Source organism: Ranitomeya variabilis, chromosome 4, assembly GCF_051348905.1.
Source record: "Ranitomeya variabilis isolate aRanVar5 chromosome 4, aRanVar5.hap1, whole genome shotgun sequence".
NCBI lineage: Eukaryota > Metazoa > Chordata > Amphibia > Anura > Dendrobatidae > Ranitomeya > Ranitomeya variabilis.
This window is the reverse complement of record NC_135235.1, coordinates 604,896,912-604,916,073: the sequence shown is the minus strand read 5'-3', so window position 1 is coordinate 604,916,073 and position 19,162 is coordinate 604,896,912. Positions and strand designations below refer to the sequence as shown.

The 19,162-nt window shown below is 44.0% G+C and overlaps 2 pseudogenes; both read left to right on the top strand.

Annotated features, from left to right (window-relative positions):
* The first annotated feature begins 7,803 nt into the window (after positions 1–7,803).
* Positions 7,804–7,920, top strand: LOC143770790 (U2 spliceosomal RNA; annotated as a pseudogene).
* A 6,704-nt stretch (positions 7,921–14,624) lies between these two features.
* On the top strand, positions 14,625–14,825 carry LOC143770772 (U2 spliceosomal RNA; annotated as a pseudogene).
* The last annotated feature ends 4,337 nt before the right edge of the window (positions 14,826–19,162 follow it).

Genomic DNA, 19,162 nt, shown 5'->3' with positions numbered 1-19,162 from the left:
AGGACACTGGCCAAGCTGTGAAGAAGCCCCGCCTGTCATACCATTATGCAGAGGAGAGCAGTGCAAGTCCTATCAGTGACAGGGAGTACCCTGCCATCAGCTTCTCCCCTGACATGGCTTTTTTAGAGGGGGTTCCTTCTCTCAGCTGTTACCTGTCCGCCTGCCTGCCTCCAGAAAGACAAGGCTGACACAGAAGTGGAGAGTCTGTAATAACTTTTACCAAAAAGTGCTGACATGGCTGCCAAAGCTGCACTTAATGTCGTATCCCTGAATGTGAGACAGATAAAATCTAAAGGACGCAGGGCTACTGTGCTGAAGTATCTGAGAAATCTGGGAGCGGACATTTACTGCCTGCAGGAGTGCGGATTATCGGAAGTTCCGAATGACCAGGACTGGCCTCATGGACAGCACATATGGTCTGGGTCACATGTAAATAAAAATGATGGTGTGGGGATCCTGCTGGGAAACAAGCAGTACTGTATGGACAGTTACACAGTGGTGGAGGTGGGGCGGTGTGTTATAGCTGTTATTAGGTATAGGGGGCTGCGGGTTAGAGTGGTGAATGTATATAGTCCTACCGGTAAGGAAGAGTGGCTTGTTCTGTTAGAGAAACTTACTTTGTTTCTACCAGGAAAGATTCCTACAATTTTTGTTGGTGACTTTAATTTTGTCACAGATGAGAACTGTGATGTAACCGGAAAAAAATTATCATTTAATTTCCGATTTTTCTTTTTTAGATGCCGCTATGGTAAAGTCAGACACTCCACCACCTACGTATAAGGCAGACAGAGGGGGGATTGAGTCAAGAATTGACAGGATATTTTTTTCCATAAATCTGGAGTGTTTTCATTTTGAACAAGGTTCTGTCCCCTTTTCAGATCACAAGTACTTGAGGGGTCTGCTCCAAGAGAAGGGGAGGTTTGTGCATGGCAGGGGTGTATGGAAGCTAAATGTGAGGCTGTTGGAGGATGAAAAAGTGATGAGTGATTTCAAGAAGAAGTATGAAAGATGGGGATACTGTAAAATAGGTTTGCATGCGTGTTGGAATGGTGGGATTGGGTAAAGCAGGAAATTAAAAAAAATTCTTCAGAAAATGGGGCTATAAAAAAGCTGCCATGTATAGAAATAAATTCAAAGATTTAAATATGTGGATTGAATGGCTAAAAAAATGCAGTATGTCTGGGATTGATGTGAATGACCTATTAGTGCAAGCAAAAAATGAGCTAAAATGTCTGATTGAGAGAAAGGGAAAAAAAATAATGTACAGGACAAAAATAGAACATCTGGAAAAAAATGAGAAATGTACCAGATATTTCTTCAAAAAAATGAATGGGAAAAAAACCCGACATGGATGAGTTATTGGATGAGAATGATGGGGAGGGTGTGGTGAAGGAGGTGAAGGGTTTCTTTGGTAGACTGTATAGAAAAAAATGGATTGATTCTGGATTGATGACTGAGATGTTAAACAGCATGGAGAAAAAATTAGATAATGATGAATGTGAGGACCTGTGTGATGATGTGATTCTGGATGAGGTCAAAAAGGTGGTGTTTAGTGCTCAGAAAAATAAAACACCAGGGAAAGATGGATTACCAATAGAATTGTATGTGAAAGCGTGGGAGTGCATGGGTGCGGATCTGACAGAAGTATGTAAGTACAGGTCCTTCTCAAAAAATTAGCATATAGTGTTAAATTTCATTATTTACCATAATGTAATGATTACAATTAAACTTTCATATATTATAGATTCATTATCCACCAACTGAAATTTGTCAGGTCTTTTATTGTTTTAATACTGATGATTTTGGCCTACAACTCCTGATAACCCAAAAAACCTGTCTCAATAAATTAGCATATTTCAACCGTCCAATCAAATAAAAGTGTTTTTTAATAACAAACAAAAAAACCATCAAATAATAATGTTCAGTTATGCACTCAATACTTGGTCGGGAATCCTTTGGCAGAAATGACTGCTTCAATGCGGCGTGGCATGGAGGCAATCAGCCTGTGACACTGCTGAGATGTTATGGAGGCCCAGGATGCTTCAATAGCGGCCTTAAGCTCATCCAGAGTGTTGGGTCTTGCGTCTCTCAACTTTCTCTTCACAATATCCCACAGATTCTCTATGGGGTTCAGGTCAGGAGAGTTGGCAGGCCAATTGAGCACAGTAATACCATGGTCAGTAAACCATTTACCAGTGGTTTTGGCACTGTGAGCAGGTGCCAGGAAGCATGAAGTGCTCCAAAATCTCCTGATAGCTAGCTGCATTGACCCTGCCCTTGATGAAACACAGTGGACCAACACCAGCAGCTGATATGGCACCCCACACCATCACTGACTGGGTACTTGACACTGGACTTCAGGCATTTTGGCATTTCCTTCTCCCCAGTCTTCCTCCAGACTCTGGCACCTTGATTTCCGAATGACATGCAAAATTTGCTTTCATCAGAAAAAAGTACTTGGGACCACTTAGCAACAGTCCAGTGCTGCTTCTCTGTAGCCCAGGTCAGGCGCTTCTGCCGCTGTTTATGGTTCAAAAGTGGCTTTACCTGGGGAATGCGGCACCTGTAGCCCATTTCCTGCACACGCCTGTGCACGGTGGCTCTGGATGTTTCCACACCAGACTCAGTCCACTGCTTCCTCAGGTTCCCCAAGGTCTGGAATCGGTCCTTCTCCACAATCTTCCTCAGGGTCCGGTCACCTCTTCTCGTTGTACAGCGTTTTCTGCCACATTGTTTCCTTCCAACAGACTTACCATTGAGGTGCCTTGATACAGCACTCTGGGAACAGCCTATTTGTTGAGAAATTTCTTTCTGGGTCTTACCCTCTTGCTTGAGGGTGTCAATGATGGCCTTCTTGACATCTGTCAGGTCGCTAGTCTTACACATGATGGGGGTTTTGAGTAATGAACCAGGCAGGGAGTTTTTAAAAGCCTCAGGTATCTTTTGCATGTGTTTAGAGTTAATTAGTTGATTCAGAAGATTAGGGTAATAGGTCGTTTAGAGAACCTTTTCTTGATATGCTAATTTATTGAGACAGGTTTTTTGGGTTATCAGGAGTTGTAGGCCAAAATCATCAGTATTAAAACAATAAAAGACCTGACAAATTTCAGTTGGTGGATAATGAATCTATAATATATGAAAGTTTAATTGTAATCATTACATTATGGTAAATAATGAAATTTAACACTATATGCTAATTTTTTGAGAAGGACCTGTATATGTGGGAGAATGGAGAACTGTGTGAATCAATGAAGGAAGGTGTGGTTGTGCTCATCTATAAAAAAAGGGAAAGGAAAAAATTGGGGAATTGGAGGCCAATTACACTGCTAAATTCAGACTATAAAGTCTATAGTAAAATACTAGCGAATCGTATGCGTGAAGTAATTGGTAAGGTTGTGGAAGATGACCAAGTATGTGCTGTGCCTGGGAGATGTATAAATGATAACCTGATGTTGTTGAGAGATGTACTGGGTGACTGCAAAGATAGGAAGCAGAAGTCTATGTTGTTGGCTTTGGATTTTGAGAAAGCTTTTGATAAGAGTGTTGCATGTGTTTATGCTCGAAGTGTTGGAAAAACGGGTTTCCCAAAAAAATTGTTAGATGGTGTGAGATGTCTGTATGAGGAGGTGTCGAGTGAAATTTTAGTGAATGGTTGGTTGAGTGAAATTCCTAATCAGGTCGGGAGTCAGACAGAGGTGCCCTATGTCCCCTGTATTGTTTATCAGTGTGATTGAACCATTGTTATGTATGATTAGGAGAGAAAAAACCATGAGGAATGTTAATACCTGGAAGTAAAGGAATTAATGCCAAGGTACTGGGATATATGGATGATGTGGTGATTGTGAGTGAGAGTATTGCGTCAATGAGTAGAGTGAAGTTATTACTGGATTTTTTCTGTGGTGCGTCTGCTTTTTGAGTAAATTGGGATAAATGTTGTTTTAAATGTTTTGGCGATAGTAGAATTAGGATGGATGGTGTGACATGTATGGAAGGACCAATTAAAATGCTGGGTGTATGGTTTAATGATGATTTAAGGGGGACAGAAAGCTGGGATGAATGTGGTTTACGAATAGAGAATAAGTTGCATTTTTGGTGTATGCGTGACCTGACATTGAATGGGAAGGTACTCATAATTAAGGCAGTAATACTGCCCATTTTACTGTATGTGGCTGGAGTTTTTCCATCCCCATACAAAAAAATAAAAAGAGTACAAAAATTAATATTTACATTCTTTTGGGGTAGTAAAATGGAGAAATAAAAAAGAGAATATCTATATAAAACATGTGAGAATGGGGGTCTGAATTTTCCAGACATTGAAATTTTCTTGAACCTCAATTATATTAAATCAGTGGTAGTCTTAATGGAAAAAAGAAACAAAGGTGCATATATGGTGCTATATATGGCTGGATGGATGTTGTATGGGTTGTGTTGGGTGAAAAGTGATGGAAGCGTGCCTGTCGCCTTTAAGTGTCCTGTGTGGTATGAGATAATTGAAAGGTTTATTAGGAAGAATGATTTCATGGCTGTGTCTAAGAATGAGTTTAAAAAACCAAAAGTAGTAAGGAAAAAAAATGAGAGCGAATGAGAATGAATGTAACATCAAGGATCTGAGGTTCAATGAGGTAACGGATACATGGAAAAAGTTGGATACATGTGGAATGTCGAATAAACAGAAGGATGTGGTATGGATGGCCATGCATGATATACTGCCTGTAAGAGAGGTGCAAAAAAGAAGGGATTTGATTAGAACGAATGTATGTCCGAGAGATGGATGCGGTGCGAGTGAAACTGTGAGACATGTGATGTGGGACTGTGATTATGCGTATAGTGTGTGGAAAGGTGTGGGTGGTCTTTGTAAAGAACTAGCAGGTGTGAGTTACAATAACTGGAGGGTAGCAATGTTTGGAATGGGGGCATGTGGTAAGATGAAGGAAAGAATTTTATGGTTGATAATGGTGTGTGTAATGGAAAGCTTATGGAATGTGAGAAATTTGGGATTATTCAAAAGAAAAATGATTCCTGTAAATTATTGCATAAGGTTAATACTATCTAGGATATATGTGATATACAAGTGGTAGAAGAGTACAAGAGTAGAGGTGGTGAAGGATTGGACACTGAAGGCATCTGGAAGGTCTTAAAATGGCATTATCTGGTGAAGTACCAGTAGCTCCAGGACCCTAATGAGTGCATTATTTTTGTTGTACACTTGATTTCTGTTTCTGGAAATATTCTGAAGAAATAAATAGATTAAAGAATAACCATGATGATGAGTTATAGTTAAGCAACAACAATGATGGTTTTTTTTGAAGACTTTCATACTGTTTGATTATAAAACAACCTGAATGGTTTAAAAAAAAAACAAAAAAACATCTGTTCTTATAAGTTTAATATCTGATACGTCCCCTACTTGGGGATCATATATTAACCCCTTTCTGACATTTGACGTACTACCCCGTCGAGGTGAGGTGGGCCCGTATGAACACCGACGGGATAGTACGTCATAGCGATCGGCCGCACTCACGGGGGGAGCGCGGCCGATCGCAGCCGGATGTCAGCTGACTATCGCAGCTGACATCCAGACCGCCCTCGGCACATTAACCCCCGGCACACTGCGGTCAAACATGATCACAGTTTTCTTGTCGTATAGGGATGCATCGTGCGGGTTTCCACGAGACCCCCGGAGCAACGTTATGTGATCGCGTTGCTCCGAGGGTCTCCTACCTTCTCCCTGCAGGCCCTGGATCCAAAATGGCTGCAGGGCTGCATCCGGGTCCTGCAGGGAGGTGGCTTACCAACGCCTGCTCAGATCAGGCGCCGGGAAGCCTCCAGGAGTGCACGTCAGATCGCGGATCTGACACAGTGCACAGCCAAGTGTCAGATCAGCGATCTTACAGTACAACATGATGCCCCCCGCCCGGGGCAATGTTATAGTGTAAAAAAAAAATATTCAGATGTGTAAAAAAAATAAAAAACAAAATTCCTAAAAAAAATATATATATATATATTGTTACCAATAAAAACATCAACTTGTCCTGCAAAAAACAAAACCTCACATGACTCTGTGGACCAAAATATGGAAAAATTATAGCTCTCAAAATGTGGTAATGCAAAAAATATTTTTTGCAATGAAAAGCATCTTTTAGTGTGTGACGGCTGCCAATCATAAAAATCCGCTAGAAAACCTGCTATAAATAGTAAATCAAACCCCCCTTCATCACCTCCTTAGTTAGGGAAAAATTTAAAAATTTAAAAAATGTATTTATTTCCATTTTCCCATTAGGGTTAGGGCTAGGGTTAGGGTTATGGCTAGGGTTAGGGTGATTGCTAGGGTTAGGGCTAGGGTTAGGGTTGGGGCTATGGTTAGGGCTACAGTTAGGGTTGGGGCTAAAGTTAGGGTTAGGGTTGGGGCTAAAGTTAGGGTTAGGGTTTGGATTAGATTTACGGTTGGGAATAGGGTTGGGATTAGGGTTAGGGGTGTGTCAGGGTTAGGGGTGTGGTTAGCATTACCGTTGGGATTAGGGTTAGGGGTGTGTTTGGATTAGGGTTTCAGTTATAATTGGGGCGTTGCCACTGTTTAGGCACATCAGGGGCTCTCCAAATGCGACATGGCGTCCGATCTCAATTCCAGCCAATTCTGCGGTGAAAAAGTAAAACAGTGCTCCTTCCCTTCCAAGCTCTCCCGTGCCCCCAAACAGGGGTTTACCCCAACATATGGGGTATCAGCGTACTCAGCACACATTGAACAACAACTTTTGGGGTCCAATTTCTCCTCTTACCCTTGGGAAAATACAAAACTGGGGGCTAAAAAATAATTTTTGTGGGAAAAAAAATGTATTTTTTTATCTTCACGGCTCTGCATTATAAACTGTAGTGAAACACTTGGGGGTTCAAAGTTCTCACAACACATCTAGATAAATTCCTTTGGGGGTCTAGTTTCCAATATGGGGTCACTTGTGGGGGGTTTCTACTGTTTAGTTACATCAGGGGCTCTGCAAATGCAACGTGACGCCTGCAGACCAATCCACCTAAGTCTGCATTCCAAATGGCGCTCCTTCCTTTCCGAGCTCTGCCATGCGCTCAAACGGTGGTTCCCCCCATATATGGGGTATTAGCGTACTCAGGACAAATTGGACAACAACTTTTGAGGTCCATTTTCTCCTGTTACCCTTGGTAAAATAAAACAAATTGGAGCTGAAGTACATTTTTTGTGAAAAAAAAGTTAAATGTTCATTTTTATTTAAACAATCCAAAAATTCCTGTGAAACACCTGAAGGGTTAATAAACTTCTTGAATGTGGTTTTGAGCACCTTGAGGTGTGCAGTTTTTAGAATGGTGTCACACTTGGGTATTTTCTATCATATAGACCCCTCAAAATGACTTCAAATGAGATGTGGTCCCTAAAAAAACAAATGGTGTTGTAAAAATGAGAAATTGCTGGTCAACTTTTAACCCTTATAACTCCCTAACAAAAAAAAATGTGGGTTCCAAAATTGTGCTGATGTAAAGTAGACATGTGGGAAATGTTACTTATTAAGTATTTTGTGTGACATATCTCTGTGATTTAATTGTATAAAAATTCAAAGTTGGAAAATTGCGAAATTTTCAAAATTTTTACCAAATTTCCATTTTTTTTCACAAATAAAGGCAGGTAATATCAAAGAAATTTTACCACTATCATGAAGTACAATATGTCACTAGAAAACAATGTCAGAATCACTGGGATTCGTTAAAGCGTTCCAGAGTTATAACCTCATAAAGGGACAGTGGTCAGAATTGTAAAAATTGGCCTGGTCATTAACGTGCAAACCACGTAAAGGGGTTAAATGGATTTTTAGAACAGGGAGATGGAAAAAGAGCTTGCTCTATTCACTCCGCGCATTGACCCGTTATTGCAATATCTCCGGGAACAGTGCACTGCTTCTCTGATCTGGTTTTCAAAAACAGATTGAATTGAAATCTGCGCAAGTTGTGTTTTAACCCATGATGTGAATTCTTTTCAGGGTCAAAGAAGCACATTTCAGATGCCAAATGCAGCATTTTGCTCGATTTAGCTTGACCATTTGCAGCATTTTGTGTGCACCTTGCTTTCACCTATGTATGTCAAGCATTGTATTGCATTCAATATGTAATCAATCAATGATCTCTACTGGTTGCAACAGGTGTGTTAAGATATAGGTCTGTATTAGGCCTTTGTTACAGTGTTGCAAATATAGTGCACCATCTACAAAATTAGGCCCCGTGCTATCAGTACTTGGGGGTGTTTTAATTTAAATATTCCATGAGTAGTTCTGCCACACATACCACATTGGTGACAGCATGATTTCTTCTGTTAAACATTGTCTCCCTCTTGTGGACCACCGACATTTAAATGTGGTGTATTATATGTATTTTAAAAAAGGAAAAATGGTGCCTGTGCTGATCTTGATTATGCTTGTCTTGTCCATCTACACCTGTGTGAGTATTCTAATGCTTTTTACCAACCAGGTGTGCTGCTTGCCTTACATAGAATCAGTGCCCGGAACCCTCACCTACTGCCACAATGGGCCTTTGTCCATTGTCTCCGGAACCTTCATGTGTCACAATGGGCTCTTGGCCTATAGAAGGCAGTGTGCTGGCAGTCCTCCTCAGTCTGCTGCTAGAGCAGCAGCAGGCCACATGGCGGGAGGGGGGGGTCTACGCCCAGCTTCAGGAGAGCTGGGAAGACAACTGCTTGCCTGTCTGTTTTTTGAATTTCCCTCTCGCCCCCCCTCTTTCTCGCACTCAGTCGAACACTTTGGAACAAAAGGGGGATGGGGGTGTGTTAAAATAAGTGGAGTTATGCAGATTCAAAACGCGTCACTCACAGCTTGAACACACACACAGCAGAACTGTCATTGAGAATGCATCCAGAGTTTCTAGAAATGTCTTCCCCGTGGCAATCTTTTGCTCTGTCTCCACAATGGATGTCAGTTTTGGGCCTTGGTGCGGCAGAAGTGCCAAACCATTTCTGGTTATCGCTTCTCGGCCCTTTGGCTAAGACCAAGTGGTTTATTCCAGGAGGTCTGGCCGGTGGGTGCTTTGGTACCCCTTCCCTTGGCTTGGTGGGATTGTCTCTCTTCGGGGAGGCTTCACCCACCTACTGCTATTAGGGGAAGGGCTTAGTCCGGAGCAATGAGCAGTGATTAAAGAGGCAGATGTCAGTGTCTGAATTGCTAGAGAGATAAGACAAGATGCCAGCCGAAATCAACTACGCATCGGAGAAGACCCGGATGAGAAATACCATTCGTATCAAAGTGGACGAAAAACATCGGGAACTGAAGAATCTGCTGTACATCACCAACACTGTCCTTCTGGGAGTCCTCTGTGTGAAGCCTGACGAGATCTTTTGCTTCCTGGATCAAGAACAAAAGGGTATGTATATTTTGACCTTTTCTAATGCCTCTTTTTGCAAGACAGTTCAACACTATGCCCGACTACATGCCAACGATGAGAGCCTGGACAGTCTGAAGTTTTGCCTTCCCTACACTGGAGCAGAGGTCCAGATAACGGTACACTGTTATAACCCTTTTGTTTCTTTGGAAGACATAGAGACTTTCCTTAAGAAGTATTTCACTGTTCTCACCTATACCAGACCAGCCTTTAACAGGGTTGGTTATTGAAACTGGAAGAGGAAATTTATGGTGCAATTTAAAAAGGATGAAGAGGGCTATGGTGGTGAGGCGCACCATCCTTCCAGGTTCCTTATCGGGAAAGGTAGAGGGTACCTTTTCTACGCTACCATGCCTTTGAAATGTGGTGTTTTTGGCCATGTCCAGGCTGATTGCAAGGAGACCTGACCCCGATGTAAGAACTGTAATCAACTGGGTCATAAAACCAAGGACTGTGAGGCAGAACGGACCTGCAATTTGTGTAGAGGAAAAGGTCATGTCTTTAGGGGGTGTCCCAACCGGGCCACACCTAAAAGTTGGGCAGATGCAGTTCGACAGGTGAGGTCTCAGCGGCCCCCATCTTCAGAGAAGGTTGCTTTTAAGACCCCTGTTTCCCAGGCTGTCCCAGATGGAGCATCTGGATTGAGGTTGCCTGTACCCCCGACAGGGACCTCAGCAAGGGTGAGCAAAAACAGTGGGCAGAGCTCATCTCCGGATGGTCCAGGACAAAATCCCCTTGCAATACCACCCGCAAGTCCTGGTAATGCTCACTGTAGGCCAAGCCTTGGGGATGGGCTGGAGCCCCCAATGTTAACCCAAGGGAAACCCGGTACGGGCCCCAAAAGAATAGATGGCACAATACGCACTCCGTTGAGTGTTAAAAATGAGGGCGAGGCAAAAGGCATGGATGGTGGGCCCAAAAGTGTGCCTGTAAAAGGGCCCATCGTCCAAGCCCCCAAATTTATTCACAGGGTTTCGCAGGATGAGATGGAGCAGGCGAGTCCGGCAAAGTTCCAGGAGATTCCTGTCCAGAGTATCTCTGAGGTGAGGGATATGTCAGAGTTAAGGAAGCGGACGGCCTCGCAGAGCCAGGAGGAGGGGCCATCAACAGTAGTCCAGGATCCAGTGGTCCACCTACAGGGTCCATCTGCCAAGGGTTCCAGAGGTCCAGAGGGTTCGAGGGATGCTGCTTGCAGCCATGATGACAGCACCAAGGACCAGGAACCAAAGGGGAAAAAGGTCAAGAGCGGATGCCTCAACGTGAGAAGAAAATCCTACACGAGCTCTGGAGAAGATTCTGACAGTGGGGAGGCACGCCATGCTTCTGTCCCCCCAACGGCCAATATAGGGGAATTCATGTCCCCGGAGGAGGTGGTGAGGGATTCCAACCTTATTCAAGACTGTAACAGTGAGAATGATAATTTACCACCTTGACTTTAAAAAATGGTTCCGCTTTGCATACTCTCACTTAATGTGAGATCCCTAAAGAGTCCAAGTAGAAGGGCTGCTTCATTTGATTATATTGGTTCTCTATCATTTGACTTTTGTCTTTTGCAGGAATGTGGCATACAGAATAGCGTGGAATATAGCAGCCTCAAAAGGGACTGGCATTACGGTCAGTCCATTTGGTCAGGTGCTAATGACAACCGCTCAGCAGGAGTGGGGCTATTGTGTAAGGGTCATAACATCACTATCATATCAGTGACCGAAATAATGCCCGATAGATCAATTTTAGTTTATGTGAATTTCAATGGTTATGTATTCCGTATTTTAAATGTGTATGCTTCTCCTTCTAAACAAGAAAGATCTGAACTGTTGGAAATCCTGCCCTTGTTCTGCGTGGGGTCATCTCCTCTGCTGGTAGGTGGTGAATTCAATTGTGTTATTACAGGAGAGCGCCGGCGGGGAGGTGACCCCAACAGGAAGAGTGATAAGACTGCTTACCAGCTTAAAAAATTTCTAATTGATTTTAAATTAAAAGATGCCTGGAGGGATCTCAGCTCGGGAGGCCAGGGTGATACATGGTCCGGGCGGGGAGTGAACTCCAGGATTGATTATATCTTTTTATCAGAGGGTTTTAAACTGGCAGATTTTAAGCTTTTTACCAATATTTTCTCAGATCACAAGTTGTTATCCATAGATTTAGAAATAATTGGTGAAGCCAGAGCAAAAACAGGTGAGTGGAGGCTTAATACCACTCTTCTAGATTACCCTCAACTTTGTCAAAGCTTTGTGCGTACCTATCAGCACTGGCAAAAAAATAGAAACCCCCATGAGTCTGTGCTGTTCTGGTGGGAGGGCACAAAGGAAAAAATTAAGCATTTCTTTATCAAACCTGGTAGACAAAAAGCCAGGGAAAGGAGGCGGTATTATGCAAATTTGAATACCAGATTACATGCTCTCCTCAAGTTAAAGAAATTGGGGATAGATGTGGAGGTGTATGTAACTGAGCTTAAAGCTGAGATTCAGAGATGCCTGGAACAAAAGGGGAAGGAAATAATATTCCAATCCCGTGTCCAGGCGCTGGAGCAAGATGAAAAGTGCTCCAGGTTCTGCTTTAAGAAGGTTAATGACAGAAAAGATCTAATGTCAGACTTAAATGGTGAAACAACTATAAGTGGAATGTTGGGTGTTGCTTTTAATTTTTATCAGGATCTTTTTAGTGAAAAACAGATTGATGCTGCCTTTTTATCCAGTTGTCTTAATGTTCTTAATTTTAAGCTTGACCTTTTAGACCAGGAAGTTTTATCCCGTGATGTTAATATGGAAGAGCTTTTTACTGTTTTTAAAAGGTTTTCTACAGCAAAAGCACCTGGTGGGCTACCAATCGAGTTTTTCACAAAATTTTGGAACATGTTAAAGGAGGATATACTGGTTTTATTTACCAAAGCTTTTAAGTTTGATGTGTTGCCCCCCCGCATGGGGAAAGGGGAGGGTCACGTTGCTGTTTAAAAAAGGGGAGCGCAGTAATATTAAAAACTGGAGGCCTATCACCTTACTTAATGTCGATTATAAAGTGTTGGCGAAAATAATAGCATCTCGATTAAGGTCTGTGATAAACTGATACACCCAGACCAAGTTTGTAGAGTGCCTGGTAGGAGCATGGTGGAGTCCCTTAATACTCTCAGGGATGCTATCTGGTACTCCAAGGTAAGAGAACAAAAACTTGGGATACTGTCATTAGACTTTGAGAAAGCTTTTGACAGAGTGTCACATGAATATTAATTTTCGGTTTTAAAGGCAATGAATATCCCTGAATTTTTATTAAGCCGTGTTAAATTACTGTATAAGTCTTGTTTTAGCCAAATTTTAATTAATGGTTTTTTAACAGATGCCGTGGAGTTAAAGTCGGGAGTGAAACAAGGCTGCCTGCTGTCCCTCCTCCTGTTCATATGTGCAATGGAGCCCCTTTTGTGAGCAATTCTTAATGACAAAGTGGTAAGGGGGTTCCGGTTCCAGGAGGGGGGGGCAGGCAGGTTAAAATATTAAGTTATATGGATGATGTTACGATGTTATGTGAATCCCCTGCCTCCCTTAGAAGAGCTCTGCTACACACCACCTTCTTCTGTCAGGCATCTGGGTTTGAACTATATGTAAAAAAGTGAATGTCTGCACATGGGGGAGTGGGACTACGCTCCCACCCCAGACATACTGTATCTTTTAAACAAGACCGCATTAAAGTATTAGGGGTTGTTTTTAATATGGATCTTAAGAATGATACCAACTGGAATAATGTGATAGTAAAGATGGAGAAAAAGATCTCACTCTGGATGTTAAGGAGCTTGACCATGGAAGGGAAGGTATTAATTATAAAAATTATTCTGTTACCCATTATGCTGCACATTGCAATGGTTTTCCCACCCTCTGATCTGTATATCAAACGTCTTAGGCTAGGTTCACATTGCGTTAGTGCAGTCCGTTCAACGCATGCATTAAACGGACTGCGTTAACACAAGTGCCGAAAAAGATCGCGTTATGCGATTGCGCTAGCGCAGATGCTTCATCTGTGCTAGCGGTGACGGACCCGAAAATGCTGCAGACCGCATCTGAGGGTCCGTCACAGAATGACAGCACATCGCTAACGCATGCCGATTATGACATGCGTTAGCGATGCGCTACATAATGGCAGCTAATGGGTGCGCTAACGCATCTGTTACATAGCGTTAGTGCCGCTATGTAACGGATGCCGTCAGCACATTGCCATTAACGCAATGTGAACCCAGCCTTATCCGTGCATATTTTAAATTTTTATGGGGGTCTAAGATGGAAAAGCTGAAATGTGATTTTATGTACAGAGATTGTCTTAATGGGGGAAAAGGGGTTCCTAACCTTTTTATGTATTTTTATGTTTAAGTTTTCTGTTTCTGTTTTAACATGATGCAAAAAAATGGCGCTTTTAGTTGTTTTTTAAAATATGCTGTCGGAATGTTATTTAAAAAATGGTTTAGTTGTCCATTGAATACACCTGTACTGTTACGTCCGCCAAAACACTATGCTTGTATCGAGAAAGTAATGAGGGTCTACTATCTAGAGGAGGACCCTGCTATCCTAAAGGACCAGAAAGTCTTGTCTGCCTTCATTAAAAAGAAAGAAGGTATGATTCAAGTTCTCAACTTTTCTCATGCCAGGTCCAAAAAGGTATGGAGGAACGTGTATGGAAAATACCTTTCAAACAGCCACAAAGACTTGGCTTGGGCCATAGTCCCCACAAGAGACTTTCAGCATAGAGAGGCCTGGTGAGACAATCCATATGCCCAAGATCCTCCTGTGCTATGGATGAGAATGTTTTGCATATTTTTTGGAACTGTCCATTTGCACAGGAGGTATGGAGGAAAATAGGACTTTTATTAAAATGGATTTATGGACTCAAAGATTTTAACTATTTATATGTATTTTATGGACTTTTACTTGCCCTTCAGCTAAACAACAAATTGTATGTTGAAAAATAATCAATTGTATCAAATGCACCTTATGGAAAATAAGAAACATCTTATTGTTTAAACGTGAAACTGTTGATGCTACAAATTGTGTAAAACTTGTTTTGTCAGAAATGTATGTTTACTACCTAAAAGACAAAAAAAGACTTTGGTCTAAAAGAAGCTAATACAATGTGGAGTTTCTACATGTGGAATGTTTTCATTTTCTGATGGTTTTATTTGTAATATTATGTAAAGTCTTTTTCTGTAACTGTATGGTTCTTTTCTAAAAAAGTAATGGTTTCTTTGTAAAAGGTTAAAACGTTAAGAACAGATACGGTTGCAACAAAATTTTATTATCAGTTTAATATCTGATACGTCCTTTATTTGGGGACCATATATTAAATGGATTTTTAGAACAGGGAGATGGAAAAAGAGCTTGCTCTGTCCACTCCACGCATTGACCCGTTATTGCAGTATCTCCGGGAACAGTGCACTCCTTCTCTGATCCGGTGTTAGGGCTAGTGGAACGCTCCAAATAATCAGAAAGATAGAGTAAGGTGCGTTCACAGTCCGGGGTCCACCGTGCAGAGATGGAACCTGCTGCTAACTAATGATGGACTATATGGCGGTACAATATGGATTCACACACGGGTTAACTTCACCCAGTATGAAGAAAGTGAACCCTGTTACGTCACAGGGCCGCGGTACCGCACAAAGAGCGCAAGCAAGGAGTCACAGAACTCTACCCCTAGACTCGGGATTAGTGTAACTGAAATAACAATTTAAATGCACAGGAGTGCGTGTGGTGCCGCTCTGGCGGACGCCACTAACCACCCAGGCTTGGGCAAGGGAAGCGCTGTGAAAGCGCACGGCGCCGCACTGGCGGTCACAGCAATTTGACTCTGTTTTGTGTCACTTGCTGATAGCAAGTCGGGCGCTAGACAGCAATCATTCACCTTACATGAGCAGTCATACGCAAGCGAGGGGATAATTAATGAGTGCCTTTCACACGTCAACACACACACATTTACAAGTGTACACAAGCGCATGGCCGAGTGGCCATGCAAACCTTTTATAGTGTCAGTGCTACAAGACCTTCCAGATGGTCCAATAGGAGCTGCAACAAAACCTGAGCATGTGACCCCTGACCTCCAATGGGAGGTCATCACGTGGGCATGCTCAGTAAGGGAAAAGAAGGACTTAGTCCCAGAAAGACCTGCTCGCTGCTGAACATTGCTGGCTACAAGGACAGAGCCTGGAAGGGTAGTAGTAACCAGTCGTCCAGTATCAGCCTGAGCTAGACGCTGGGACCGACGTCTCCACTGAGCAAACTCCTCTGTGGCTGGAGAAGAATGGGAGACCACAGCGGAGATGGTTCGATATTCCCCCTGTTCAGAGGCGGGAACTCGACACCTAACATTACCCCCCCCTCCTAGGGCCCCCCTCCTTAGACCTCGCTACGCTCGAAGGCAGCAATGAGCTGTGGAGCTCGAATTCACTCAGCAGGCTCCTAGGACCTGTCCTCTGGGCCATAACCCTTCCAATCCACCAAATAGAATTTTTTGCCACGTACCACCTTGCACCCCAAAATAGTGTTCACCTCTTAATCGTCCGTAGACGAACCCGATGTCACGGCAGAAGACTCGGAAAACCGGGACATGTATACGGGCTTCAAGAGGGACACATGAAAGGTGTCTATGATACCTAGGCGTGGAGGAAGGGCCAGACGGTAGACCACAGCGTTAACCTGTTCGTGGACCTTGAAGGGACCCAAGTAGCGAGCCGCAAACTTAGTGGACTCAACTCGCTGCCTGATGTTACGGGCGGAGAGCCACACTAAGTAGCCAGGAGCAAAGGTTGGAGCGGGGCACCAGTGTGCATCGGCGGAGGTCCTCATTTTTTCCTTGGAGGCACAAATGGCATACTGAGTGCGGTCCCAAATGTCCCGTGCCTCCACAGCCCAGTCTGCCACCCTGGAGTCAGCAGAAGACACGGGCATGGGCACAGGGACACGCGGATGCTGGCCGTAATTCAGGAGGAATGGAGTCTGACCGATGGAGTCGGCTACGGCATTGTTAAGCGCAAACTCTGCCCTCGGTAGCAAGGATTCACAGTCATCCTGCCTGGCAGAAACAAAATGTAGTAAATATGTGACCAGGGTCTGGTTGGCCCTCTGAACCAACCCATTCGTCTCGGGATGATATGCCGAGAAGAGATTCAAATCAATGCTGAGTAGACGACAAAGCTCTCTCCAGAATCAAGACGCAAACTGGGGACCCCGGTCACTGACAATTTTGTCCGGCATACCATGTAGGCGAAAGTTATGCTTGATGAAGAACGCTGCCAGAGCCCGTGCAGAAGGTAGCCGTGGAAGCGGCACCAAGTGCACCATTTTGGAAAAATGGTCGGTCATCACCCAGATAATGGTACAGCTATGAGACTTGGGTAAGCCCACAACAAAATTCATCCTGACCATCTCCCAGGGCCTGTCCGCCACCGGCAAGGGGGTAAAGCAACCCAGCTGGCCGTTGCCGAGGAGACTTGTTCTTGTCTCAAGAGACACAAGCCTGAACATAGTCTGCGACGTCACTAGCCACCAGTATGTCCTTGCCAGTAGCTTAGATGTCCTTTGGGACCCAAAATGTCCACCCACCCTGGACAAGTGAGCCCAAGAGAGAACCTCCAGGTGCCGGCTGGATGGTAAAAAAGTCTTGCCCGGAGGCACAGACTCTAGCAAAACCGGGGCCACAGTTCTCAGGCTCTCGCTGGGGACAATAAACCGAGGTTCCTCTTCCTCCTCCTCAGATGATACAATGGAGCGAGACAGAGCATCAGCACGAATGTTCTTCTCCCCGGAAAGAAAATGGAGGGTGAAATGAAACTGGGAAAAGAACAAGGACCATCTGGCCTGGCGAGAATTTAACCGCTGGGCTGTCTGCAAGTACACCAAATTCTTGTGGTCTATGAAGACTTGGAAGGGAAAACGAGACCCCTCCAAGAGATGTCTCCACTCTGAGAAGGCCAACTTCATGGCTAGCAACTCCCTCTCCCCGATGGAATAATTCCTCTTTGCTAGTGAGAAGGTCTTAGAAAAGAAGAAGCAAGGATGCTTCTAACCTTGAGCATCCTTTTGGAAAAGGACTGCTCCAGCACCAATGGATGAGGCATCCACCTCCATTATAAATGGCTTATCCACATCGGGGCGATATAGGATGGGAGCGCTAGCGAAGTGTGACTTAATGGAGTGAAAGGCCTTGAAGACCTCCTCAGACCACAATTTGGGATTTGCTCCCTTCTTGGTGAGGGCAACCAAGGGAGCTTCCAAAGTTGAGAAGTGTGGAATGAACTGGCGATAGTAATTAATGAACCCCATAAAGCGCTGCACCGCTTTAAGAGAATGGGGTTCCTGCCAGTCCATCACAGCCTGTAGTTTGGCAGGATCCATAGCCAATCCCTGGGCGGAGATGATATAGCCCAGGAAAGGTAAGGACTCCTGCTCAAACACACATTTCTCCAACTTTGCGTAGAGGGAATTTGCCCGTAAGAGATCGAAGACTCTGCAAACATCTCTCCGGTGGGAGTCTGTATCTGGAGAGTAGATGAGAATATCATCCAGATAGACTATGACCGAGGTGGAGAGCATATCCTGGAAGATGTCGTTCACAAAGTTTTGGAAAACGGCTGGGGCATTACAGTGCCTGAAGGGCATCACCAGATATTCATAGTGCCCATCCCTGGTGTTAAAAGCCATCTTCCATTAGTCCCCCTCACGGATGCGAATCAGGTTGTAATCACCCCGCAGATCTAATTTAGTAAATACCCTTGCTCCCCGAAGCCTATCACAGAGCTCAGATATCAGGGGCAGAGTATGCTTATTCTAAACGGTGATGGCATTAAGACCCCCTTAATCTATGCATGGACGTAGTTCCCTGTTCTTCTGCACGAAGAACCCAGCCCCTGCAGGTGACACTGACTTCCTAATGAATCCTCTTGCCAGATTTTCCTGAATGTACTGTGACATTGCCTCCGTCTCTGGGAGAGATACCGGATAGACTCGACCCCGGGGAGGCTCAGCACCAGGCAAGAGGTCAATAGGACAGTCATAGGGGCGGTGAGGCGGAAGGGTCTCCGCAGCTCCTTTTGAGAACGCGTCCGCATAGGGCCAATATTGCTTGGGGAGAGAGGATAGATCTGCAGGTACCTCAGTAGTAGCATCCTGAACACATTCTCTCTGACATTTACCTGTTGTGAACTCTGTTTCCGGGCTCCCTCCTGTGGTCGTGAGTGGTACTGTGTGAGTTCTCTCTTTGGGCTCCCCCTGGTGGCTCTTTTTGTTATTTTGCAGGTTCTGGCTGGGATCAGATGTCTCGTCATCTGCTAGTCAGGTTTCCTATTTAATCCACCTGGTCCTTCATTCCTTGCCTGTTGTCGTTGTATTCAGTGCTATTCTGATTGCTCCTGTCTACATCCGTTATCAGTCTCTCAAGAGAAGCTAAGTTTTGTTTGCTTATTTTTGCTCATCTGTGTTCAAGATGTTTCCTAGTATATGATGAGTTTTGTCCAGCTTGCTAATATGTGATTTCCTTGCTTGCTGGTGCTCTGGGGTGCTGAGTTGCTCCCCCCACATCGTTAGTTGGTGTGGGGGTTCTCGCATTCTCTGCGTGGATATTTTTGCATAGGGTTTTTTACTGACCGCACAGATCCCTTGCTATTTTCTGCTATCTAGCGTTAGCGGGCCTCATTTGCTCAACCTGTTTCATCTCTGCGTTTGTCTTTTCCTCTTAACTCACCGTTGTTATTTGTGGGGGGCTTCTATATCTCTGGGGTTATTTCTCT